The 27,022-nt window shown below is 47.4% G+C and overlaps 1 protein-coding gene across 12 annotated transcripts in view; it reads left to right on the top strand.

Moving 5' to 3' along the window:
* LOC120996579 (NACHT, LRR and PYD domains-containing protein 12-like) overlaps nucleotides 1-27,022 on the top strand; it is a 335,847-nt gene that overhangs the window by 35,197 nt on the left and 273,628 nt on the right. The window contains exon 1 of one of the 12 annotated variants that reach the window (XM_040426581.1): nucleotides 3,633-3,697. The exons of the other annotated variants lie outside the window; for them this stretch is intronic. The gene's annotated coding sequence lies outside the window, so the exon portion shown is untranslated. Of the gene's footprint in view, nucleotides 1-3,632; nucleotides 3,698-27,022 lie in introns of those variants that run through there. 12 annotated transcript variants of the gene reach the window in all.

The raw sequence follows: 27,022 nt of genomic DNA, 5'->3' as shown, positions 1-27,022 counted from the left end.
TGAGGAGAAGGCCCAAAAAAAATTTAAGTTCGGAAACTTGGACTGGTTTCCACCGGAAAGGCTGGGCATAAAAGCTTCCCGGGTTGGCGGTTATAAATTGTGTGGCATACCGGTTTGTCTCTGCCACGACTAAGTCCAAGAGCTCCGCAGTCAAGAACAGCTCAAAAAATCCCAGGGCCGAACCGATTTGAGCCGTCTCAACCCGAACTCCAGACTGGGCGGTGAAAGGGGGAACTAATGGTGCGGCTGAAGTTGGTGACTGCCAATCAGGGTTTGCCAGCACCTCAGGGACTCTAGGGGGTCTACGGGCTTGTTTGTGCGGTGGCTGCGACGGGGTAACTATTGCACGTGCCACCGTACCAGCTTCAACTGCCCTTCTGGTGCTCGCCACGTCACCATGTTGTACGGCAGTGCTGGTACTAGGTCCAGGGAGGGCTGCGCTGCTGGTGTATGCCTCACCACGTGATCCGGCAGCGCCAGCCCCACTCTGCTGCTCTTGAAGCGGATCCTGCACAACCTGTGGTCTAGCGACACGGGGCCGGGTACGCCTGGTGCTATCAGGGACCTCCACCTCCTCGTCCGAACTTTGGGTCAGAGAGCCACTGCTTTCTACAGGTTCATATTCTGACCCGCTAGATTCGTCAGATGAGGGTTCCCACTCCTCATCCGACTGGGTCAGAATCCTGTAGGCCTCTTCAGAAGAATACCCCCCTGTTTGACATTTTGGACTACTAAATTTAGGGGTATTCCCTGAGACTACCCAAGAAAAAAAGCAAGCCTGTCTTACAAAGGGGAGGCTAGCGAAGTACCGGAGGCCGCTGCGGTTGATAAAAAATATCAAAACTGATTTTTTTATCGCCGCAGTGCGTGTAAAGTGAATGTGCAGTGATCAAAAAAATATTTTTTTTTTGTCACTGCGGTGGGGCGGGCGTGGGTGAACGCACATGTGGGCGACCGGTCAGGCCTGATCGGGCAAACACTGCGTTTTGGGTGGAGGGTGAGCTAAGGTGACACTAATACAATTATAGATCTAAGGCTACTTTCACACTAGCGTTCGGAGCGGATCCGTCTGATGTTTCATCAGACGGATTCGCTCCGATAATGCAGACGTTCGCATCCGTTCAGAACGGATCCGTCTGCATTAAAACTTAGAAAATTTTCTAAGTGTGAAAGTAGCCTGAGCGGATCCGTTCAGACTTACAATGTAAGTCAATGCGGAACGGATCCGCTTGAAGATTGAGCCATATGGTGTCATCTTCAAGCGGATCCGTCCCCATTGACTTACATTGTAAGTCTGGACGGATCCGCTCGCCTCCGCACGGCCAGGCGGACACCCGAACGCTGCAAGCAGCGTTCAGGTGTCCGCTCACTGAGCGGAGCGGAGGCTGAGCGCTGGCAGGCGGATGCATTCTCAGTGGATCCGCCTCCACTGAGAATGCATTGGGGCCAGACGGATGCGTTCGGGGCCGCTCGTGAGCCCCTTCAAACGGAGCGCACGAGCGGACACCCGAACGCTAGTGTGAAAGTAGCCTGAATGTGATCAGTTTTGATCACTTACAGATACTATAAAAGTACAAATGCTGATTAGCGATACGCTAATCAGCGAATCAGTGACTGCGGTGCGGTGGGCTGGGCACTAACCGATCGCTAACTACCTAACCAAGGGGCCTAAACTATCCTAAAACCTAACAGCCAATACTAGTGGGGGAAAAAAGTGTCAGTTTACACTGATCACTTTTTGTCTTTCACTAAGTGATTGACAGGGGCGATCAAAGGGGTGATCAAAGGGTTAATTGGGGTGCAGGGGGTGATCTGGGGCTAAAGTGTACTGTTGGTGCTACTCACTGTGAAGACTGCTCCTCTGCTGGATCCAACCGACCAAAAGGACCAGCAGAGGAGCAGACAAGCCATATAACACATCATATTTACTAATATGATCTGTTATATGGCTTGTGATTGGTTTTTTTGAAAATCGCCAGCCTGCCAGCCAATGATCATTGCTGGCAGGCTGGTGACGAAATTGTTCTTTAACTTTTGCCGGCCCGCGATGCGCATGCGCGGGCCGGCTTTGAGCGAAATCTCGCGTCTCGCGAGATGACGCGTATATGCGTGACTGTGCGCAGCGCTGCCACCTCCGGAACGCGAATCTGCGTTAGTCGATCCGGAGGTGGTTAAGCATCGGCGACCCGTTCTCCTCGGTGACTCCTCTCTACGGGTTTTCATCCGCCGCTCAGAAGCAGATGTATTCGCAGATGTATTACATAAGGTAGATGTATGCCCTCATGCAGCGGTTTCAGAGTTATTGATTACACGGGCGCAGGGTGCCCCTCTCCTCCTACATGCTGATGGTAGCCCTCTCACGCGCTTCCAGTTCAAATCCATTTTTCGCCGTTTCCTTTTTTCATTAGACCTCACAGTCGCGGACTTTGGTACCCACTCTTTCCTTATCGGCGCCGCTACAGAGGCAGCCAAGGCAGGCTTGCCTGAGTCAGATGTGCAACGGATTGGTAGATGGAGGTCTGCGTGTTTGGCTTCCTATTTCTGTCCCACTTATTGATTTGATGTCATGCCCTGCTCAGGTTATGTGCGGAGGTCTTCCAGGTTAGCAGCACGTGTGTAGTTTGTTTTGTTTTTGGGTTTGGATTTGAGCTGTATCCACCTTCCTTCAGGTGCACTGGGTGGGGAAAGGAAAGGGGAAAGGAAAGGAGAGGAAAGGGGAAAGTCCAGGGAGAGTTGGTCAGGAGGTGACCTTTATCCACAGCTTCTGGCCTAGACACTTGTTTTATGGCTTTCTATGTTTCTATTGTATCTTGTATCCTACCCAGCGTGACATTTGATTTCTATTTTCAGATGCTATTCAGCCCACCATCTGCTTCATCGGTCATTCCTACATTTTCTAGCCTGGCCAGCGAGCAGAATACTGTCCGGGTGGCCGCAGTCTCGGCTTTTGGAATGTTCAGGTCATGTGTCGCTGGTCCCAGGTCCTTCCAGAAGCCGTTGACCTCAGTAAATCAGTTCGCTCTCCGGTTATTTTAGTCATTCATGCAAGGGGTAATGACCTCTGCCTGTTAAAAATCGCAGAGCTGATTACCCTGATTAGAGCAGACTTGGAACTGCTTCCTTCCTTCTTTCACGAGGTTGTGATAGTCTGTTAGGAAATCATTCCCAGGGTCACGTGGCAAGGTGCCAGGGATTCCCACGCGATAGAGAAGGCCAGGAGAACGGTCAATGCCCAGATCGCCCGATTTGTCCATTTACAGGCGGGGGTGGTAGTGCGTCACCGCCAGCTGGAGGGTGATAACATGCGGCTTATGCGGCCTGATGGGGTTCACCTTAATGACATTGGGTTAGACATCTTCTTGTCAGGATTGCAGGATAGTGTGGAGCATGCTTTGTTTTTGTTGGGTGGGGGTCGGAGCGCCATGTAGGGGTACACGGGCTCCTCAGTGAAGGTCGGTGTGAGTAAAATAAAGATGGAGAATACTGCTTCTTGATACTCCGAGTTTTTCCATGTTTTGATATTGCAAAGTTGGTGGTAAATCAACAAAGAAGGTGTCTTGGTGTGGTTTAATCATTAGCTGCAAGCGTTTAAAGGTGGGGGCAAGGGTTATAATTCTCGGCAGTCTTCCTCCCTCTGCACTGGACTTTACTCTTCTCCGGAGATCTTGTATTTCTACAGACTGTGTACGGCTTTCAGGTAAGACATTCATCTCTTATATTCAGGGTCTCTTGTGATATGGTGGGGGTCTCACACTGCTCCCTGATATGAGGAGGTCAAAGACTTCCAGGAAGATCCACTTCTAGGTCAGGTTCAGGGAGTTAATACTGACTGAAGAAAATCCGGGGTGTGACACAGAGAACAAGGTGCGGTTATATACTCTAACTATACAGCCATATACCTGACCACATACCGTCCACACACAGGACAAGCTGCGGTTATATACTGTAACTATACAGCCAGTCATATACCTGACCACATACCGTCCACACACAGAACAAGCTGCGGTTATATACTGTAACTATACAGCCGGTCATATTCCTGACCACATACCGTCCACACACAGGACAAGCTGCAGTTATATACTGTAACTATACAGCCGGTCATATACCTGACCACATACCGTCCACACACAGGACAAGCTGCGGTTATATACTGTAACTATACAGCTAGTCATATACCTGACCACATACCGTCCACACACAGGACAAGCTGCGGTTATATACTGTAACTATACAGCCGGTCATATACCTGACCACATACCGTCCACACACAGGACAAGCTGTGGTTATATACTGTAACTATACAGCCAGTCATATACCTGACCACATACCGCCCACACAGAGGACAAGCTGCGGTTATATACTGTAACTATACAGCCGGTCATATACCTGACCACATACCGTCCACACACAGGACAAGCTGCGGTTATATACTGTAACTATACAGCCAGTCATATACCTGACCACATATCGTCCACACACAGGACAAGCTGCGGTTATATACTGTAACTATACAGCCAGTCATATACCTGACCACATACCGTCCACACACAGGACAAGCTGCGGTTATATACTGTAACTATACAGCCAGTCATATACCTGACCACATACCGTCCACATACAGAACAAGCCTGCGGTTATATACTGTAACTATACAGCCAGTCATATACAGTGGATATAAAAAGTCTACACACCCCTGTTAAAATGTCAGGTTTCTGTGCTGTAAAAAATATGAGACAAAGATAAATCATTTCAGAGCTTTTTCCACCTTTAATTTGACCTATAAACTGTACAACTCAATTGAAAAACAAACTGAAATCTTTTAGGTAGAGGGAAGAAATAATATAAAAATAAAATAATGTGGTTGCATAAGTGTGCAGACCCTTAACCACTTCCCATCTGGGCCCTTTGCCCCCTTCCTGACCAGGCCAAATTTTGCAAAACTGACATATCTCATTTTATGTGGTAATAACTTTGGAACGCCTTTATTTATCCAAGTCATTCAGAGATTGTTTTCTCGTGACACATTGTACTTCATGATAGTCATAAATTTGAGTCAAAATATTTCACCTTTATTTATGAAAAAATCCCAAATTTACCCAAAAATTTGAAAAATTCGCAATTTTCTAAATTTCAATTTCTCTGCTTTTAAAACAGAAAGTGATACCTCATAAAATATTTATTATTTAACATTCCCCATATGTCTACTTTATGTTGGCATCATTTTGGAAATGTCATTTTATTTTTTTAGGACGTTAGAAGGCTTAGAAGTTTAGAATGAATTCTTCAAATTTTTAAGAAAATTGCCAAAATCCACTTTATAAGGACCAGTTCAGGTCTGAAGTCACTTTGTGGGGCCTACATAGTGGATACCCCCATAAATGACCCCATTGTAGAAACTACACCCCTCAAGGTATTCAAAACCGATTTTACAAACTTTGTTAACCCTTTAGGCGTTCCACAAGAATTAAAGGAAAATGGAGATCAAATTTTAAAATTTCACTTTTTTGGCAGATTTTCCATTTTAATCCATTTTTTTCTTTAACACATCGATGGTTAACAGCCAAACAAAACTCAATATTTATTACCCAGATTCTGCGGTTTACAGAAACACCCCACATGTGGTCATAAACTGCTGTATGGGCACACGGCAGGGCGCAGAAGAAAAGGAACTCCACATGGTTTTTAGATGCCATGTCCCATTTGAAGCCCCCTGATGCACCCTTACAGTAGAAACTCCCAAAAAGTGACCCCATTTTGGAAACTAGGGGATAAGGTGCCAGTTTTATTAGTACTATTTTTGGGTACATATGATTTTTTGATCATTCATTATAACACTTTATGGGGCAAGGTGACCAAAAAATTGGTTGTTTTAGCACAGTTTCTATTTATTTATTTTTACAGCGTTCACCTGAGGGGTTCAGTCAAGTGACATTTTTATAGAGCAGATTGTTACGGACGTGGCGATACCTAATATGTATACTTTTTCTCATTTATTAAAGTTTTACACAATAATAGCATTTTTGAAACAAAAAAATTATGTTTTAATGTGTCCATGTTCTGAGAGCTATAGTTTTTTTATTTTTTGAGAGATTTTCTTATGTAGGGGCTCATTTTTTGCGGGATGAGGTGACGGTTTTATTGGTACTATTTTGTGGGACATACGCGTTTTTGATCACTTGGTGTTGCACCTTTTGTGATGCAAGGTGACAAAAATTGCTTGTTTTGACAGTTTTTTTTTTTTTTTTTTTACGGTGTTCACCCGAGGGGTTAGGTCATGTGATACTTTTATAGAGCTGGTTTTTACGGACGCGGCGATACCTAATATGTCTATTTTATTTTATTTTTTCTATTTTTAATTTTTTTTTTTTATTCCTTACTTGGGAACTTTTTTTTTTTTACATGTGAAACTTTATTTTATTTTATTTTTTCAACCCTTTATTTTTTTTTTACACTTTTCGTCCCCCATAAGGTCATACAAGACCTCTGGGGGACATTTGCTTCACTTTTTCTTTTTTTTTTCACAGTTGATTTCTCCTGTAACTGGGGCTGACATAGTAGCCCCAGTTACAGGACAAATGCACCCCTATAGAGGCTGTACAGCAGCAATCCTGCGCTGTACAGCCTCACAGCAGGGCTGATCGAGGTCTGTGGATGACCTCACACAGCTCCTGCACACTCCGGTCACGGCGGTCACATGACCGCTGGGCCGGAACAGGAAGCGCACAGCGCTTCCTTCTCTGCAGACACAGCGCTCGGTGAGCGCTGTGTCTGCAGCGATCGTGAAGGCAGGGACACCTGGGAACTGTCCCTGCCTCCTCTCTGGGTTGCCCTGCTGTCACTGACAGCAGGCAACCCCATCAGCAGCTGCACGATTAGCGTGCAGCTGCTATTTCTGACAGGACGTTCTAAAACGTGCTGTCAGAAATAGACGTCCACCCATAGGACGTTTATATCCTATGGGCGGACGTGAGGCGGTTAAACTACTACTTTGTTGAAGCACCTTTTGATTTGATTACAGCACTCAGTCTTTTTGGGTATGAGTCTATAAGCATGGCACATTTTGACTTGGCAAGATTTGCCCACTCTTCTTTGCAAAACACTCCAAATCTGTCAGATTGTGAGGGCTTCTCCTGGGCACTGCCCTCTTCAGATCACCCCACAGATTTTCAATCGGATTCAGGTCTGGGCTCTGGCTGGGCCATTCCAAAACTTTCATCTTCTTCTGGTGAAGCCCTTCCTTTGTTGATTTGGATGTATGCTTTGGGTCGTTGTCATGCTGAAAGATGAAGTTCCTCTTCATGTTCAGCTTTCTAGCAGAAGCCTGAAGGTTTTGTGCCAATATTGACTGGTATTTGGAACTGTTCAGAATTCCCTCTAGCTTAACTAAGGCCCCAGTTCCAGCTGAAGAAAAACAGCCCCATGCATGATGCTGCCTCCTCCAGGCTTCACTGTGGGGATGGGGTTCTTTTGGTGATGTGTAGTGTTGTTTTTGCGCCAAACATATCTTTTGGAATTATGGGCAAAAAGTTCAACCTTGGTTTCATCAGACCAGAACACCTTTTCCCACATGCTTTTGGGAGACTTCAGATGTGTTTTTGCAAAATGTAGCCTGGCTTGGATGTTTTTCTTGGTAAGAAAAGGCTTTCGTCTTGCCACTCTACCCCATAGCCCAGACATATGAAGAATACTGGAGATTGTTGTCACATGTACCACACAGCCAGGACTGGCCAGATATTCCTACAGCTCCTTTAATGTTGCTGTAGGCCTCTTGGTCGCCTCCCAGACCAGTTTTCTTCTCGTCTTTTCATCAATTTTGGAGTTACGTCCAGTTCCAGTTTTCTTCTCGTCTTTTCATCAATTTTGGAGGGACGTCCAGTTCTTGGTAATGTCACTGTTGTGCCATATTTTCTCCACTTGATGATGACTGTCTTCACTGTGCTCCATGGTAGATCTAATGCCTTGGACATTCTTTTGTCCCCATCTCCTGACTGATACCTTCTAACAATGAGATCCCTCTGATGCTTTGGAAGCTCTCTGTGGACCATGGCTTCTGCTGTGGGATGCGACTAAGAAAAGGTCAGGAAAGACCAACTAGAGCAGCTGAGCTTTATTTGGGGTTAATCAGAGGCACTTTACATGATGGCCGGTGTATGCTGACTCCTATTTAACAGGATTGTGAATGTGATTGGTTAATACTGAACACAGCTACATCCCCAGTTACTTTGTTAACTATTTAGCAGGACATGTAGAGCGGCGCCCAGGGATGGCCCTGCACTTACTATTATATCTGGGTGCCGCTCCGTTCGCCTGCTGTGGCCCCCGTTACCATCTGCCACGTTGTATGCTAATCACTACTATCTTCGTACAAGGGAGGAGACATCAGCTTCTGTCCCTGGCCGTTCCTTCTCCCTGCCTGTAGCGCTGTCCAATCGCAGTGCAGAACGGGAGAAGAAACGCCCAGGGACAGAGACTGATGTCTCCTCCCTTGTGCGAAGATAGTAGTGCGAACGGAGCGGCACCCAGATATAATGGTAAGTGCAGGGACATCCCTGGGTGCCGCTCTACATATCCTGCTAAATAGTTAACAAAGTCCGGACCCATGAAAGGTCCTCTTTAACTGACTACAACAATTCTCCCATTGTTTTCAGAAAACTTGCATTCTTCAAAACAGCCACAAGAGGGTAGCAGAGCTCAAACACGCCAGTAAGTTTCTACAAAAGGCGGCAGGGCCACAGATCATGTCTAGGGTTGAGCGAACCCGAACTGTAAAGCATCTGTACATTTCAGTAAAAGTTCGGGTACGGTGTTCGGCGCTTTCTTAGCGCTTTTTGAAAGGCTACACAGCAGCCAATCAACAAGCATTTAACTGTGTGCCCTTAGAAGCCCTTACAGCCATGCCTACTAATGGCATCGCTGTGATTGGCCAGTGTAGCTTGTGACCCAGGCTCTATATAAGCTGGAGTCATGTAGCGCTGCACGTGTAGGGAGAGGATGCGGCTGCTGTGAGGGAGAGAATAGGAGAGAATCTTTGCTCAAAACGTGAATCTAACTCAGCGATCTACATACATTGTGTTTTGTGGGTGCAGGGCACAATTTTTTTATCCTGCCCTGAGCCCAGTGACCGAAAAAAAAATAACTTTTATAAGTCAGTTAGGTGGGCAGCGGCGGCCATTTTATGCAAGCTCTGTGCACCAGCACTGCATCTGAGCTTTTGGGACAAGCTTTAAAAACAGCACAAATAATCTGTTTGTAAAAAAAAAAAATCACAATTTTTTTTGGGCAATTTGCAACATCTGGTGCATTTGCAGGCTTAGTCAGTGTGCAATTTAAGCTAGAAATACAGCCATAATTTTCTGGGTTTTTAAAAACACACTTTTTTGCCAAAAAACACTATTTTCCAGATCTGCAAGTGTTAAATTCAAGTTTAATATATACAGCTTTCATATTCTGTTACAAAAAAAAACACTTTTTTTGGCAATATACAACATCTGGATTAGTGAGTGTGCAATTTAAGCTAGAAATACTGCCATCATTTTCTGGGGTTTTAAAAACACATTTTTTTGCCAGATTCCACTATTTTCAGGCCTTGCAGCATCAGCACGTTTGAAATTCCAGGGTTATATACTGCTGTCAAATTCAGTTATTAAACAAACGCAGATGTCATTGTGAGATACCGCCTTTACATACTGTCTTTGTATGTAAAGGCGGTAATAAAGCCATTTTGGGCACAATTCTTTGATAGCGTACTAGTGTGGATCAGGGCGTGTGAGATACACCCTTTTAATATAGGGGTTCTATTCAGGTATTTGAAATACAGCCATTTTGGGCAAACAAAATTAAAAGAAGGCCTAGTGTGGATCAGGGCGTGTGAGATACACCCTTTAAATACAGGGGTTTGATTCTTTTTATTAATAAAACACCTTTTTTTGTGCAAAATACACAATTTTTCAGGCCTTGCAGCATCAGCACGTTTGAAATTCCAGGGTTATATGCTGCTGTCATATTCAGTTATTAAACTAACACCCGTTTGGGAAAAAAAGTTTATTTTGCAGCCTTTGCTGCATATGTCATTGTGAGATACAGCCTTTACATAGTGTGGTTCTATTCAGATATTTGAAATACCGCCATTTTGTGCACAAATCTTTAATTGCGGCCTAGTGTGGGTCAGGCCGTGTGAGATACACCCTGTATATACAGGGCTTATATTCTTCTATTAATAAAACACCCTTTTTGGGGCAAAATACACAATTTTTCAGGCCTTGTAGCATCAGCTCGTTTGAAATTACAGGCTTATATACTGATGTCATATTCAGTCATTAAACTAACACCCGTTTGGACAAAAAAAAATTAGTTGGCAGCCTTTGCTGCAGATGTCATTGTGAGATACACCCTTTAAATACAGGGGTTCTATTCAGGTACAAACCGGATTCCAAAAAAGTTGGGACACTATACAAATCGTGAATATAAACTGAATGCAATGATGTGGAGGTGCCAACTTCTAATATTTTATTCAGAATAGAACATAAATCACGGAACAAAAGTTTAAACTGAGAAAATGTACCATTTTAAGGGAAGAATATGTTGCATCAGAATTTCATCGTGTCAACAAATCCCCAAAAAGTTGGGACAAGGCCATTTTCACCACTGTGTGGCATCTCCACTTCTTCTTACAACACTCAACAGACGTCTGGGGACCGAGGAGACCAGTTTCTCAAGTTTAGAAATAGGAATGCTCTCCCATTCTTGTCTAATACAGGCCTCTAACTGTTCAATCGTCTTGGGCCTTCTTTGTTGCACCTTCCTCTTTATGATGCGCCAAATGTTCTCTATAGGTGAAAGATCTGGACTGCAGACTGGCCATTTCAGTACCCGGATCCTTCTCCTACGCAGCCATGATGTTGTGATTGATGCAGAATGTGGTCTGGCATTATCTTGTTGAAAAATGCAGGGTCTTCCCTGAAAGAGATGACGTCTGGATGGGAGCAGATGTTGTTCTAGAACCTGAATCTATTTTTCTGCATTGATGGTGCCTTTCCCGACATGCAAGCTGCCCATGCCACACGCACTCATGCAACCCCATACCATCAGAGATGCAGGCTTCTGAACTAAGCGTTGATAACAACTTGGGTTGTCCTTGTCCTCTTTGGTCCGGATGACATGGCGTCCCAGATTTCCAAAAAGAACTTTGAATCGTGACTCGTCTGACCACAGAACAGTCTTCCATTTTGCCACACTCCATTTTAAATTATCCCTGGCCCAGTGAAAACGCCTGAGCTTGTGGATCTTGCTTAGAAATGGCTTCTTCTTTGCACTGTAGAGTTTCAGCTGGCGACGGCGGATGGCACGGTGGATTGTGTTCACTGACAATGGTTTCTGGAAGTATTCCTGAGCCCATTCTGTGATTTCCTTTACAGTAGCATTCCTGTTTGTGGTGCAGTGTCGTTTAAGGGCCCGGAGATCACGGGCATCCAGTATGGTTTTACCGCCTTGACCCTTACGCACAGAGATTGTTCCAGATTCTCTGAATCTTCGGATGATGTTATGCACAGTTGATGATGATAGATGCAAAGTCTTTGCAATTTTTCGCTGGGTAACACCTTTCTGATATCGCTCCACTATCTTTCTGCCCAACATTGTGGGAATTGGTGATCCTCTACCCATCTTGGCTTCTGAGAGACACTGCCACTCTGAGAAGCTCTTTTTATACCCAATCATGTTGCCAATTGACCTAATTAGTGTTATTTGGTTTTCCAGCTCTTCGTTATGCTCAAATTTACTTTTTCCAGCCTCTTATTGCTACTTGTCCCAACTTTTTGGGGATTTGTTGACACCGTGAAATTTTGAATCAACGTATTTTTCCTTTAAAATGATACATTTACTCGGATTAAACGTTTGATCTGTCATCTACGTTCTATTACAAATAAAATATTGACATTTGCCATCTCCACATCATTGCATTCAGTTTTTATTCACAATTTGTTTAGTGTCCCAACATTTTTGGAATCCGGTTTGTATTTGAAATACCGCCATTTGGTGCACAAATCTTTAATTGAGGCCTAGTGTGGGTCAGGCCATGTGAGATACACCCTGTATATACAGGGCTTATATTCTTCTATTAATAAAACACCCTTTTTGGGGCAAAATACACAATTGTTGCGGCCTTACATTATCAAGATGTTTGAAATTCCCTTTAAATACAGGGGTTTTATGCAGGTATTTGAAATACAGCCATTTTTGGCAAACAAATTTTATTGAGGCCTAGTCTGGTTCAGGGCGTGTGAGATACACCCTGTACATACTGTCGTTCTATTCTACTATTAATTAAACAGCCATTTAGGGCAAGATCCTAAATTAGAGAAATATGAGGAGAGCGTCAAATAAGGGACGTGGCCCAGGTCGTGGTGCTGCTAGTGGAGCTCCTGTTGCAGGCAGAGGACGTGGACGATCTGTGCCAGCTACATGCACAAGTGAAACCCCTTCCTCAGGTGAGAGTAGGCAACAGAACCTGCAGCGGTATTTGGTTGGGCCTAATGCGGCTCTACGAATGGTGAGGCCTGAACAAGTACAGGTGATAGCAGATTGGGTTGCCTCCAGTTCCTTCACATTGTCTCCCACCCAGTCTCATGCTGAAAGATCAGAGTTGGCACCTGCAGCCGATGTCCATCAGTCTTTCACCTCACCCTCTTGCAAATCAGCAAAGCAGTCTGAGCCCCAAGTCATGCAGCAGTCTCTTCTGCTTTTTGATGACTCTGTTAGCAGGGTTTCCCAGGGCCATCCACCTAGCCCTGCCCCAGAAGTGGAAGAGATTGAGTGCACCGATGCCCAACCACTTATCTTTCAAGATGAGTACATGGGAGGACCATAGCAGCACGTCTCGGATGATGACGAAACACAGGTGCCAACTAGAGATGTCCCGAACTATTCGCCGGCGAATAGTTCCCGGCGAACATAGCTTGTTCGCGTTCGCCGCTGCGGGCGAACATATGCGATGTTCGGCCCGCCCCCTATACGTCATCATTGAGCAAACTTTGACCCTGTACCTCACAGTCAGCAGACACATTCCAGCCAATCAGCAGCAGACCCTCCCTCCCAGACCCTCCCACCGCCTATCAAAAAGCAAGGACAGCATCCATCTTAGATTAATTCTGAAGCTGCAGTGTCACAAAGTTGTAATCGTAATGCGAATAATGCAGGTTATATTAATCGCATTGCGATTACAACTTAGAGCTGGGTTCCTAATGTTTATATTGATAGAATATAACGAAGGTTGAGAATATAGTGCTATATTCGTTGTCAATTCTAGCAATACAACCATTAGGAACTCAGATCTAAGTTGTAATCGCAATGCGAATAATGCAGGTTATATTAATCGCATTGCGAATTCAAGCTAAGTTCCTAATGGTTGTATTGCTAGAATTGACAAATATAACGAATATAGCACTATATTCTCAATCTTCGTTCTATTCTAGCAATACAACCATTAGGAACCCAGCAGCTCTAAGTTGAATTCGCAATGCGATTACAACTTTCTCAAATCCGACAGTACATTCTAGCATAGAGCCGTTCCCATGGTGATGGGGACGCTCCATGAGCACGGAAGTCGGCAGAAGCTCTAAGTTGAAATCACAATGCGATCAATTGAAGTTCTATAAATCGCATTGCGATTTCAACAGAACTTCTGCTGACTTCCGTGCTCATGGAGCGTCCCCATCACCATGGGACCGACTCCATGCTAGAATGTACTGTCGGATTTGAGAAAGTTGAAATCGCAATGCGATTAATTCAAGTTCTATAAATCGCATTGCGATTTCAACTTACCACACTCTGCGTCAACTACGCAATTTTCCATGGGAGTTTTGCCATGGATCCCCCAGTCCAGGTGTTAGTCCCCTTGAAATAACTTTTCCATCACTATTGTGGCCACAAAGAGTCCCTGTGAGTTTTCAAATTCGCCTTCCTAGTGATGTCTATTGCGGTTCGCACGTTCGCGAACATTTGCAGAAACTCGCGTTCGCCGTTCGCGAACGGAACATTTTTTGTTCGCGACATCACTAGTGCCAACTGCTGGGGCTTTCGAAAGTGTGCAGACTGACAAGGAAGGCAGGGGTGAAGACTGGGTGGAAGATGATGTGGAGGACGATGAGGTCCTCGACCCCACATGGAATCAAGGACATGCGAGTGACCTATGTAGTTCGGAGGAAGAGGCGATGGTCGCACAGAGCCACCAGCAAAGCAGAAGAGGGAGCAGGGTGCAAAAGTGGAGCGGCCGTCCTCTACGCCTGCTACTGCCCACCGGAGCAATGGACCAAGCACACTAAAGCCAGCTCCAAGGAGTTCCCTAGCATGGCAGTTCTTCAGACAATGTGCTGACGACAAGACACGAGTGGTTTGCACGCTGTGCAATCAGAGCCTGAAGCGAGGCATAAACGTCTCAACTTGAGCACAACCTGCATGACCAGGCATTTAAGTGCAAAGCACGAGCTGCAGTGGAGTAGACACCTCAAAAACCAAGAAAGGTCTCTGGCTCCTCCTGCTTCCTCTTCTGCTGCAGTCTCGGGCTCTTCATCCACCTCTGGAGTGACAGTGCCACCTGCCACCCCGCAAACAGAGGATCTTCCAGCAACACCAACACCTGGGTCACCAAGCATCTCCACAATGTCCCACGGAAGCGTTCAGCTCTCCATCTCCCAAACGCTGGAGGGGAAGAGGAAGTACCCCCTTACCCACCCACGATCACTAGTCCTGAATGCCAGCATTTCTAAATTACTGGCCTTTGAAATGCTGTCATTCCGTCTGGTAGTGTCAGGAAGCAGGGGGTGTTACCCATACTCTGGGACCACGGGCACGGCGCAGGGCACGGGTTCCCCTTCAGCTCGGTAGAACACCTGGTGCCCGAGGTGTGGATGCACGGCGTGTGTGCAGTACACAGGCTGCTCGCACATTTCCGGGTGCATAGAGTTCCTGCATTATCCGGCTGTCAGGTGTGAGCCTTGCTGAGGGAGATTCCCAGTACACACCTTCCACCTTCCTCGCCTGCCATTGGTTCCTGGGGAGGGTGGTTCCTACCTTCCCTGGCTATAAAGACCTGGCCTGAGCTCTGGTTCATTGCTGAGTTATTCCACCTTATGGTGAACACCTAGCCTCCCTGCAGATCCTGCTATTGCCTGTTGTTTCTTTGTATCCTTCCCTGCTACTGACCCCTGGACTGTCTTCCGCCTTGAACCTTTGCTGCCTGCCTCGACCCGGATTGGATATTGACTACCCCTCTTGGATTATCCCTAAACTTGTACCGCGTTCTGGGCTGTCAGCTGCTTACTGCCAGTGGGTTCCGCATCCCACTACTGGCTCCCTGGGAGGTTCTGACAGAATAACTCAGCCTTCACCATGGAACCCGCAAAAGCAGTGGATCCCATGACGGCCATGGCCCAGCAACTTAACCTCATGACGCAGGCCTTCCAGGAGATGCAAGCGAGTCATGAGCATCTGCTGCAGAGGATTGCCACACAGGAGCAGCGCATCGCAGAGCGCACCGCGCTACCACCCTCGCCTCCCCCGCCGGCGCGCACCCTGGAAGTGGTCTCTAGCGAGCCGTCAGTCAGCCTCCCTGAGCGGTTTTCAGGAGATCGGAGGAAGTACCGCTCCTTCATCATCTCCTGCGAGCTGTTGTTTTCCCTGAAGCCACGTACATATGCCACGGACTTCGTCAAGGTACGCACGGCAATTTCCTTGCTCTCAGGGCCTCCCCAGACCTGGGCGCACCAACTCCTACTAGCCGATGACCCAGTGCTGGCATCCTGGAAGTCCTTTGCCGCAGCTATGCAAAGATTTTATGATGACCCCCTGCGTTCTTCAACCGCCAGGGGTACCTTGCGCACCCTCCGCCAGGGCAGACGTCCAGTGGAGGATTACATCATGGAATTCCGTGAGGTAGCCCCGGATTGACCAGTTCGAGGTGGACGAGGTGGCCTTGATTGACCAGTTCCGCATCGGTTTGTCCGAGCAGCTCAAGGATGAGCTCGCCCGCATTGGGGTGTCGGGCTCCTTGGGGGGCCTGATGGACTCAGTAACCCACCTGGATCGCCGCTTCCGGGAGAGACGACAGGAGCGACATCAGACCCCGCCTCTAACGGAGCGCCGGTTGGAACCCTTAAGGCTTCCTGTTCCTGTGGCGGCAGACGGTAACCAGGAGGAGCCGATGCAGATCGGGGCTGTTCGGGGTCCCCTGTCCACGATGGAGAGAACCAGGAGAAGAACCTTGCATCTGTGTTTATACTGTGCAAAACCGGGCCATTTCCTGAAGGACTGTCCCATCAAACCTCCCGAGGGTAGGCCGGTGACACCCATGGTATGCGTTAACCTACCTATGTATAACAACTCGTCTCATCTCACCATCCCTGTTTCCCTGCAGCTGGACAACAACAATATTGATCTCTCTGCCATCATTGATTCGGGCGCAAGCAGCTGTTTTATGGACAAGGATCTGGCTTCCCAACTAGGCATCCCGTTGCGCCCTAAGAAGAACCCATCCCAGCTTCATCTGGTGGATGGCAGCACCCTAAAGACGGGACCTATCGCCATGGAGTCACATCCCTTGTTCCTCCGCATCGGCCTTTACTATTCCGAGAAGATCGTGTGGGACATCGTGCCTTCCCCCTTGTTTCCAGTCATTTTAGGCATCCCCTGGCTTAGGAGACACAACCCCACGATTAACTGGACCTCTGGCTCCATCACCTTCACGCCCCCCTCCGGTTCTCCTATTCATGCGTCTCCGGCTCCTAGCCCTCCTACGGTTCTGGGCACCGTTGAACACAGACTACCCGACAAATATCGGGACTATGCAGACGTTTTTGAAAAAAAAAGAGCAGACGCCTTGCCACCACACAGGCCTTATGATTGCCCCATTGACCTGCTCCCTGGAGCCCCACTGCCGTACGGACGCTTGTACAATCTGTCCGAACCCGAGACCAGGGCCCTGAAGGACTACATAGAGGAGAGCCTAGCGAAGGGGTTCATCCGTCCCTCGACCTCTCCAGTTGGGGCCGGCATCTTCTTTGTGGGGAAAAAAGATGGGGGTCTCCGGCCCTGTGTCGATTACCGGGCCCTGAACGACATCACCAAGAAGAACCGGTACCCACTCCCTCTCATTCCCGACTTGCTGGACAGAGTTAAGGATGCCCGTTTCTTCACCAAGATCGACCTCCGTGGGGCCTACAATCTGATTCGTGTCAGGGAGGGGGATGAGTGGAAGACAGCATTCCGCTCACAGTTTGGGCACTACGAGTACCTTGTCATGCCCTTCGGGCTCTGTAACGCCCCTGCCACTTTTCAGTGCTTCATCAATGACGTCTTCCGTGACCTGTTGGATACCCATGTTGTGGTATATCTGGACGATATCCTTGTCTTCTCCAGATCACTGCCACAACATGAACGGCATGTCAAATCGGTGCTCCAGCGTCTGCGGACCCACAGTCTCTATGGCAAGCTTGAAAAAAGCACCTTCGAAGTCTCGTCCATTGAGTTCCTGGGCTACATCCTATCCCCAGGTCGAGTGGAGATGGACCCCAGGAAGATCCAGGCCGTCCAGAATTGGCCTGTCCCCCGCAATCGGCGGATGGTGCAGCAGTTCATTGGTTTTGCCAATTTTTACCGCCGATTCATTCGGAACTTTTCAGCGATCTGCGCTCCCATCACTGCTCTGACCAGGAGCAACACCCTGTTTGAATAGACCCCGAAGGTCCAACAGGCATTCCAGCACCTTAAGAGGCTGTTCACACAGGCACCTATACTGGTACAACCGGACGCCTCTTGCCCGTTTTTTCTGGAGACCGACGCCTCCGAGGGGGCTATCGGGGCTGTTCTCTCCCAGGTCCAAGGGGACAAGCAGCTTCTCCATCCCGTTGCCTTTTATTCCCGCAAACTCACCGGGGCCGAACGCAACTATGATGTGGGTGAGAGGGAGCTGCTCGCCATCAAGGACGCCCTGGAGGAATGGAGACATTTGCTGGAAGGAGCCGAAAACCCTGTGGTGGTGTACACCGACCATCGCAACCTCGAATATCTCCGCAGTGCCAAGCGACTGCGTCCTCGACAAGCCAGGTGGGCTCTCTTTTTCTCCCGTTTTCGCCTCCAGATTACCTATCGACCGGGATCCAAGAACGGCAAGGCTGATGCCTTGTCCCGTATGTGCTCCTCCGAGGCCGATCCTGCACCTCCGGAACCGATACTGCCAGCCGCATACTTTCTAGCCACCCAACACTCCTTGATCGAGAGGATCCGACGGGCCAGCATGCCAGCTCCAGAGGAGGCAGCCCATCTGCCAATGAAGCAGGGGCTTTGTTACCACCAACAGTGGATCTACGTCCCAGTCTCCCAGCGACTGCCTGTACTACAGCATCACCATGACCACCCCACAGCAGGCCACCGAGGTAGGCGCAACACCACGGAATGCATCCTACGTCAGTTTTGGTGGCCCTCTTTGGCAGCCGACGTACGCTCCTTCATAGAGTCTTGTTCCGTGTGTGCACTCTACAAACGTCCCACCTCAAAACCTGTTGGGTTATTACAGCCTCTGCCAGTGCCAACCCTTCCATGGCGCAACATAGCCATGGATTTCATTGTGGACTTACCGCCTTCACAAGCCTGTACCACCATCATGGTGGTGGTGGACAGATGTACCAAGATGTCCCACTTCATTCCGACCTCCGGTCTCCCGACGGCCCAAAAAACCTCAGAGTTGTTCCTCCAACACGTGTTCCGGTTGCACGGGCTCCCTGATTCCATCGTCTCAGACCGGGGCTCACAATTCACCTCCCGCTTTTGGACCCAGTTTTGCCGTAGCCTTCATATCACTCGCAGCCTGTCTTCTGCCTATCACCCCCAGTCCAATGGACAGACCGAAAGGACCAACCAAACCCTCGAACAGTTCCTTCGCTGTTACACATCCCATCTACAAGACGACTGGGTGAGCCATCTCCCCTTCGCGGAATTTTCCTTCAACAATCAGCTTCATTCCTCCACCGGGCTCTCACCATTCTATGCCAACTATGGCTATCATCCCGCAACTCTCCCGGATCTCCCCCTTGATGTCCCAGTGCCTGAAGTGGCTCAACGACTCCGGCTCCTACGAGAACTGAGGCAGACCCTAACGCAGCAACTCCAGGCCGCTCAGCAGCGGCACAAGATGCAGGCAGACCGTAGACGCACAGAATTCCCCAGGTACAAAGACGGGGACAAGGTGTGGCTTTCCACACAGCACCTCAAGCTGTCCTGTCCCTCCCGAAAACTGGGACCCCGTTACCTTGGTCCCTTTGAGATCGTGAGTATGGTCAACAACGTTGCAGCCAAGCTCCAGTTGCCTACTTCCCTGGGAATCCACCCGGTATTCCACTTGTCCTTGTTGAAACCACACCGTGCCAACCCGTTCCCGGACCGGGCACCTGCTCCACCACCTCCCATCCAGGTGAATAACGATGATGAGTATGAAGTCCAGGAGATCCTGGACTCCCGCCGCCGGCGTGGGGTCCTGGAGTATCTCATCCACTGGAAGGGGTACGGTCCCGAGGAGCGTTCCTGGGAGCCCTTGGGGAATGTCCATGCGGCCGCCAAGGTGCGGGCGTTCCATCGGGCTCACCCCGAGAGGCCTTCCCAGGGTCGCGTCCGGAGGCCGCTCCTTGGTGGGGGGCTCTGTCAGGAAGCAGGGGGTGTTACCCCTACTCTGGGACCACGGGCACGGCGCAGGGCACGGGTTCCCCTTCAGCTCGGTAGAACACCTGGTGCCCGAGGTGTGGATGCACGGCGTGTGTGCAGTACACAGGCTGCTCGCACATTTCCGGGTGCATAGAGTTCCTGCATTATCCGGCTGTCAGGTGTGAGCCTTGCTGAGGGAGATTCCCAGTACACACCTTCCACCTTCCTCGCCTGCCATTGGTTCCTGGGGAGGGTGGTTCCTACCTTCCCTGGCTATAAAGACCTGGCCTGAGCTCTGGTTCATTGCTGAGTTATTCCACCTTATGGTGAACACCTAGCCTCCCTGCAGATCCTGCTATTGCCTGTTGTTTCTTTGTATCCTTCCCTGCTACTGACCCCTGGACTGTCTTCCGCCTTGAACCTTTGCTGCCTGCCTCGACCCGGATTGGATATTGACTACCCCTCTTGGATTATCCCTAAACTTGTACCGCGTTCTGGGCTGTCAGCTGCTTACTGCCAGTGGGTTCCGCATCCCACTACTGGCTCCCTGGGAGGTTCTGACAGGTAGAGACGGATAGTTTTAACCCCTTAGGGACACAGCCTAAGGGGTTAAAAGGACAAGGCCATTTTTTGCAAATCACTTATCTTTCAAGATGAGTACACTTTAACTGCTGATAACTTTAAAACGCTTTGACTTATGCAGGCCATTCTGAGATTGTTTTTTTGTCACATATTGTACTTCATGACACTGGTAAAATTAATTAATTTTTTTTTATTATTATTTATAAAAAAATACCAAATTTACCAAAAATTTGTAAAAAATTGCAAATTTCCAAGTTTCAATTTCTCTACTTCTATAATACATAGTAATACCTCCAAAAATAGTTATCACTTTACATTCCCCATATGTCTACGTCATGTTTGGATCAATTTGGGAATGATATTTTATTTTTGGGGGATGTTACAAGGCTTAGAAGTTTAGAAGCAAATCTTGAAATGTTTCAGAAATTTTCAAAAACCCACTTTTTAGGGACCAGTTTAGGTCTGAAGTCACTTTGTGAGGCTTACATAATAGAAACCACCCAAAAATGACCCTATTCTAGAAACTACACCCCTCAAGGTATTCAAAACTGATTTTACAAACGTCGTTAACCCTTTAGGTGTTCCACAAGAGTTAATGGCAAATGGTGATAAAATTTTATAATTTAGATTTTTTGGAAAATTTTCCATTTTAATCCATTTTTTCCAGTAGCAAAGCAAGGGTTAACAGCCAAACAAAATGCTATATTTATTGCCCCGATTCTGTAGTTTGCAGAAACACCCCATATGTGGTCGTAAACTACTGTACGGGCACACGGTAGGGCGTAGAGGGAAAGGTGCGCCGTATGGTTTTTGGAAGGCAGATTTTGCTGGACTGTTTTTTTTTACACTATGTCCCATTTGAAGCCCCCCTGATGCACCCCTAGAGTAGAAACTCCATAAAAGTGACCCACCTAAGAAACTACACCCCTCAAGGTATTCAAAACTGATTTTACAAACTTTGTTAACCCTTTAGATGTTGCACAAGAGTTATTGGCAAATGGAGATGAAATTTGAGAATTGACATTTTTTGGCAAATTTTCAATTTTAATAAATTTTTTCCAGTAACAAAGCAAGGGTTAACAGCCATACAAAATTCTATATTTATTGCCCCGATTCTCTAGTTTGCAGAAACACCCCATATGTGGCCGTAAACTACTGTACGGGCACACAGTAGGGCGTAGAGGGAAAGGTGTGCCGTATGGTTTTTGGAAGGCAGATTTTGCTGGACTGGTTTTTTTGACACCATGTCCCATTTGAAGACCCCCTGATGCACCCCTAGAGTAGAAACTCCATAAAAGTGACCCCATTTTAGAAACTACGGGATAGGGTGGAAGTATTGTTGGTACTAGTTTAGGGTACATATGATTTTTGGTTGCTCTATATTACACTTTTTGTGAGGCAAGGTAACAAGAAATAGCTGTTTTGGCACCATTTTATTTTTTGTTATTTTCAACATTCATCTGACAGGTTAGATCATGTAATATTTTTATAGAGCAGGTTGTCACGGACGCGGCGATACCTAATATGTATACAATTTTTTTATTTATGTAAGTTTTACACAATGATTTCATTTTTGAAACAAAAAAAATCATGTTTCAGTGTCTCCATAGTCTGAGAGCCATAATTTTTTCAGTTTTTGGGCAAATATCTTGGGTAGGGTAGGATTTTTGTGGGATGAGATGACAGTTTGATTGGCACTATTTTGGGGTGCGTATGACTTTTTGATCGCTTGCTATTACACTTTGTGTGAAGTAAGGTGTCAAAAAATTCTTTTTTTACACCGTTTTTTTTTTTTACGGTATTCACCTGAGGGGTTAGGTCATGTGATATTTTTATAGAGCAGGTTATTACGGACGCAGCGATACCTAATATGTATACTTTTTTTTATTTATGTACGTTTTACACAATTATTTCATTTTTGAAACAAAAAAAAATCAAGTTTTAGTGTCTCCATATTCTGAGAGCCATAGTTTTTTCAGTTTTTGGGTGATAATCTTAGGTAGGGTCTCATTCTTTGCGGGATGAGGTGACGGTTTTATTGGTACTATTTTGGCTTACATACGACTTTTTTGATCACTTTTATTACCTTTTTTTGGGAAGTAAGGTGGGCAAAATTTTAATTTCATCATAGTTTTTTATTTTTTATTTTTATGGCGTTCACCGTTCGGGTAAAGTAACATGACCGTTTTATAGATCAGGTCGTTACGGACGCGGTGATATAAAACATGTGTAGGGAATTTTATTCATTTTTAATCAGTGATAAATGTGTTTTTTGAGTTTTACTTTTTTTTCACTTTTTTTCGACCCAGACCCACTTGGTTCTTGAAGATCCAGTGGGTCTGATATCTGTATAATACAGTACAGTACACTATATAGTGTATTGTACTGTATTTTACTTACACTTTGTCTGAACAGATCTATGCCTTTAGCACAGATCTGTTCAGCACCATGGACAGCAGGATGCCTGAGAAGGCGTCCTGTTGCCATGGGAACCTTCCCCGTCTGCCACAACTGAGCAGACGGGGAAGGGTAAGGACGGGGCTGTCGGGGGGCTGTCTGGGGGCTCTCTCCCTCTCCATTGGGGGGCTGCAAAGGCACAGCAGCCCCCCGATGGGAGAGGGAGGGAGCTCCCTGAGCTGTTAACCTTTTCCATACAGCGGTCCGTGCGCATCGCAGATGTCAGCCGTTTATACCAGGGTGTCAGCAATGTGATGGCACCCTGGATACCCACTAACCACCAACGATTATTCAAGGGGAGGCGGGCGGGGGATCGCGATCCCGCCTGCTGCACCGCCCGCAACCCTCCCCCTGCACCTCCCACCGGGCTAAAATCACTCAGGGGTGCAGGGGGGGGGGATACAGATAAACTTTAGGAATACTAAAGTTTTTGATCCCCGCGGTCAGGGACCGCGGGGATCAGAAACTGCAGAAATCGCAGCAAACCGCAGGTCTGAATTGACCTGCGGTTTGCCGCGATCGCCGACATGGGGGGTCACGGGACCCCCCGCGCATTTAGCCTAGGTGCCTGTTCAATGATTTGAGCAGGCACCGGGTTCCGATCACTGCCAGCCGCACGGCAGTGATCGAAAATACACAGGGCGTACATGTACGCCCTGTGTCCTTAAGTACCAGGGCACAAGGGCGTATCTGTACGCCCTATGTCCTTAAGGGGTTAAACTTAAACAAGTTCTACCACATTTAAGCTTCAATACTTTGTCCCACATTTCCGCTATACTCTTTTGGCCAACATTTGCGCCTCAATAGCTTTTCCCACAATTCCGCTTGACTCTTTTGGCCCACATTTGGGCTTCTGTAATTTGTCCCACATTTCCGCTATACTCTTTTGGCCAACATTTGCGCCTCAATAGCTTTTCCCACATTTCTTCTCGAGCCTAATTTTTTAAAATAAATTTATCTCCCTTAAATATGGTCTCTTTTTCTCACGCTCCCTCTCCGGCCTGGAACCCTGATTCCCCACCACCCGTAATCACCATGGTAGGTGCAGAAAAGAACATCGAAAGTTGATAGAGCAGATATTAAATTGGATCGTGAACATCACGAGGACGTGCGACATGGTGGGGCAGTAAGTGTGCACACGCCTACACGAACTGACTGACAGGGGTCAGCCCCTGCAACTTCTGGGTCTCCAAATTAGGCACATGGCTTGAGCTTGCCCTTTACACCTTGGAGGTGCTGGCATGCCCTGCAGCCAGTGTATTATCTGAACGTGTGTTTAGCACGACTGGAGGGGGTTATCACAGGTTATATATCCCAATGTTTTGGGGTGTACCCTAATTTAAAAAAATATAAATAAATTTTAAACCAAAAAGCAGTGTAGGCTACCTCCTCCTCCTCCACCGCCACTTTCACCTAACCACCACATCCACCACCTCCTCAACCTCCTACTCCTGTGATGGCTAACCTCCGGCACTCCAGCTGTGGTAAAACTACAACTCCCAAGATGTACACTTGCTTGGCTGTTCTCAGAACTCCATAGAAATGAATGAAGCATGCTGGGAGTCGTAGTTTCACCACAGCCATCACTGTCCTACTCCATATGGACCTGGTCCTCCTAGATCAAGATTATTATTTTTTATTTTTACGTATTTTATGTTATTTTAAGTCATTTCCCTATCCACATTTGTTTGCAGAGCACTTGCCATGCTCTTAACCACATTTTGATGACATTTGCAGCCCTCTAGCCCTTTCCATGACATTTTTACAGCCATTTTAGTGCTCAAAAGTTCGGGTCCCCATTGACTTCAATAGGGTTCGGGTTCAAGTTCGGGTCAATTGCGGACAAGAATAGGACATGTTCTATTTTTTTGCGGAAACGGAAGCACGGGTGCGGAAGTGTGGATCCGCAAATGCGGATGCAGACAGCACATTCCGGCCCCATTAAAAATGAATGGGTTTGCACCCGTACCGCAATATTGCGGAACGGATGCGGACACATTTTGCGGACGTGTGAATGGACCCTTAAAAGATATCCCTCAAAATGAAAATAAATAAAATTATTAAAGTTAAGCAAAAAGCATAGTAGGCAATAACAAATGCTTGGCGGCACTAAATCAGGTGCTCGGCGGCACCAAATCAGAAACCATATGTCCTGCCACAATCCGGGGGGTTCCAGTGCACATTGATGAATCCCGGAGGGAAAGCAAAAAACATCTATCCCTGGGCTAGATGATGATGTGGTATTGAAAGACAGGGTGGGCAAAGAACTGTCCCTGATATTGCCCTACAGGGGGGTGCTATTTTAACCACAGAGCACCCGCCCTGATAAGAGCGACCCTGTCCGGATCCTTACCCTATATAAAAATGGCCCTAGTAAGCCCCTAGCCCCTAAGTCCCTGACTTCCAGGTGATCACTATATAGATCTATGTGTTTGTGACTCATTATAAAAGTACTGTATTTTATAAGTAAATCGCACCTCTCTGTGTATCACACCTATCGATAGCACACCTATACCAGTTCTTAAAAGGACTTTTGTAGTCCTATTAGCTAGCGTTTGGTGTCCCTAACAGCCTGTCCCTGCTCCACACAGCAACCTCTCCCTACACTGGCAAAAAACACTGAATGTAAAATGGCGGCGAGATCAGGGTTTATTTATAAGGTAAGGGGTATGTCCATGTGCCAAAATGTCTCAATTGGCTGTCCTGTACCACCTGATGGATGTGTCATGGGTCAAAGTTCTTTACAATGTAAAAGAATATGGCAGGTGCAAATATCGCCATATGGTCCCATGTTCGGCGAATCGCGAACACGCAAAGTTCGCAGCGAAACGACTGCCGGGCGAACTGCAAGGCCATCTCTAGTCACAGGCTGTCTTCAGTAAAGGTTTCCCTATCTTTCCATGGTTTGAGCAGATTCACGTGGTACACCTGCTCCTGCTTTCGCCTCCCTGACTAATGTACCTTGTAATCTACCTCTCCAATTTTTTCAAGAACCTCGTAGGGCCCCTGCCACCTAGCTAGGAACTTACTGTCTACGGTTGGTACCAGAAACTGTCTACGGTTGGTACCAGAACCAATACCCGATCACCCGGGTTAATGTTCCGGACCCGAGCCTGCCGATTATAGACTCTACTCTGGGCTCGCTGCGCTGCCTCCATATGCTCCCTAACCAGAGGTAACACTGTTTCCATCCATCATTGCATCTGGGTGACATACTCAACAACACTTTTGTGCAGTGTGGGTTGTTGTTCCCATGCCTCTTTGGCCACGTCCAACAGACCGCGAGGGTGTCTGCCGTATAGCAGTTCAAAGGGCGAGAACCCAGTAGAGGCCTGTGGCACCTCTCGCACTCCAAACATGAGATAGGGCAGAAGAAGAAAATCCCAGTCCCTCCCATGCTTAGACACCACTCTATTTAGCATATTTTTTTATGTTTGATTAGACCTCTCTACCAGGCCATCCGTTTGCGGATGATACACGGACGTCCGTAGCTGTTTTATGTAGAGCAACTTACAAAGTTTCCTCATGACCTTGAACATAAACGGGGTCCCTTGGTCAGTCAGAACCTCCTTAGGCAGACCCACTCGAGAAAACATCTCCATTAACTCCTTAACTATGAGTGTGGCTGATGTATGACGCAGTGGCGTAGTCGAGGACGACCAAGATGTGTTGGTGCCCTCTAGGGGACTTCAGTACCGGGCCTACGAGATCCATAGCGATTCGCTCGAACGGGACCTCGATAATCGGGAGGGGTACCAGGGGACTACGGAAATGTGGCTGGGGGCTCGTTATCTGGCAGGTTGGGCAAGACTTACAATATTCTTCTACCTCTCTGAACACACTGGGCCAGTAAAACCTTAGTAGTTTCCGGTCCTGTTTTTTCTGCATTCCCAGATGACCCCCGAGAACATGCTGGTGTGGCTAACTCTAACACGAGTTTGCGATAAGCCTGGGGCACCACCAACTGTTCAATGGATTCACCTCGCAGCTGGTTTACCCGATACAACATATCTTGATGAACCACAAAACGGGGGAAACACCGACTCTGCCCCCGGTTGTTCTGGTTTCCCATCTATTATTAATAAATTTTTCCAGGCTCGGGATAGGGTTGGGTCCCGGTGTTGTGCAGAACCAAAATTATCCCCAGAGACATTGAGGTCTGCCAGCTTAGTACCCAGCGGCAAGTCCTCCGTGTCTCCCACCATCACACTTAGCGGGGTTGTCTCCCCCTCTTCCACTGAAGTGGCGGTCACCCCTACCGCTGACCCTTCAGACTCAGGTTCCCCGGGTTCTG

Source organism: Bufo bufo, chromosome 3 (assembly GCF_905171765.1).
Source record: "Bufo bufo chromosome 3, aBufBuf1.1, whole genome shotgun sequence".
Taxonomy (NCBI): Eukaryota; Metazoa; Chordata; class Amphibia; order Anura; family Bufonidae; genus Bufo; species Bufo bufo.
This window is presented reverse-complemented; position numbering and strand designations above follow the sequence as displayed.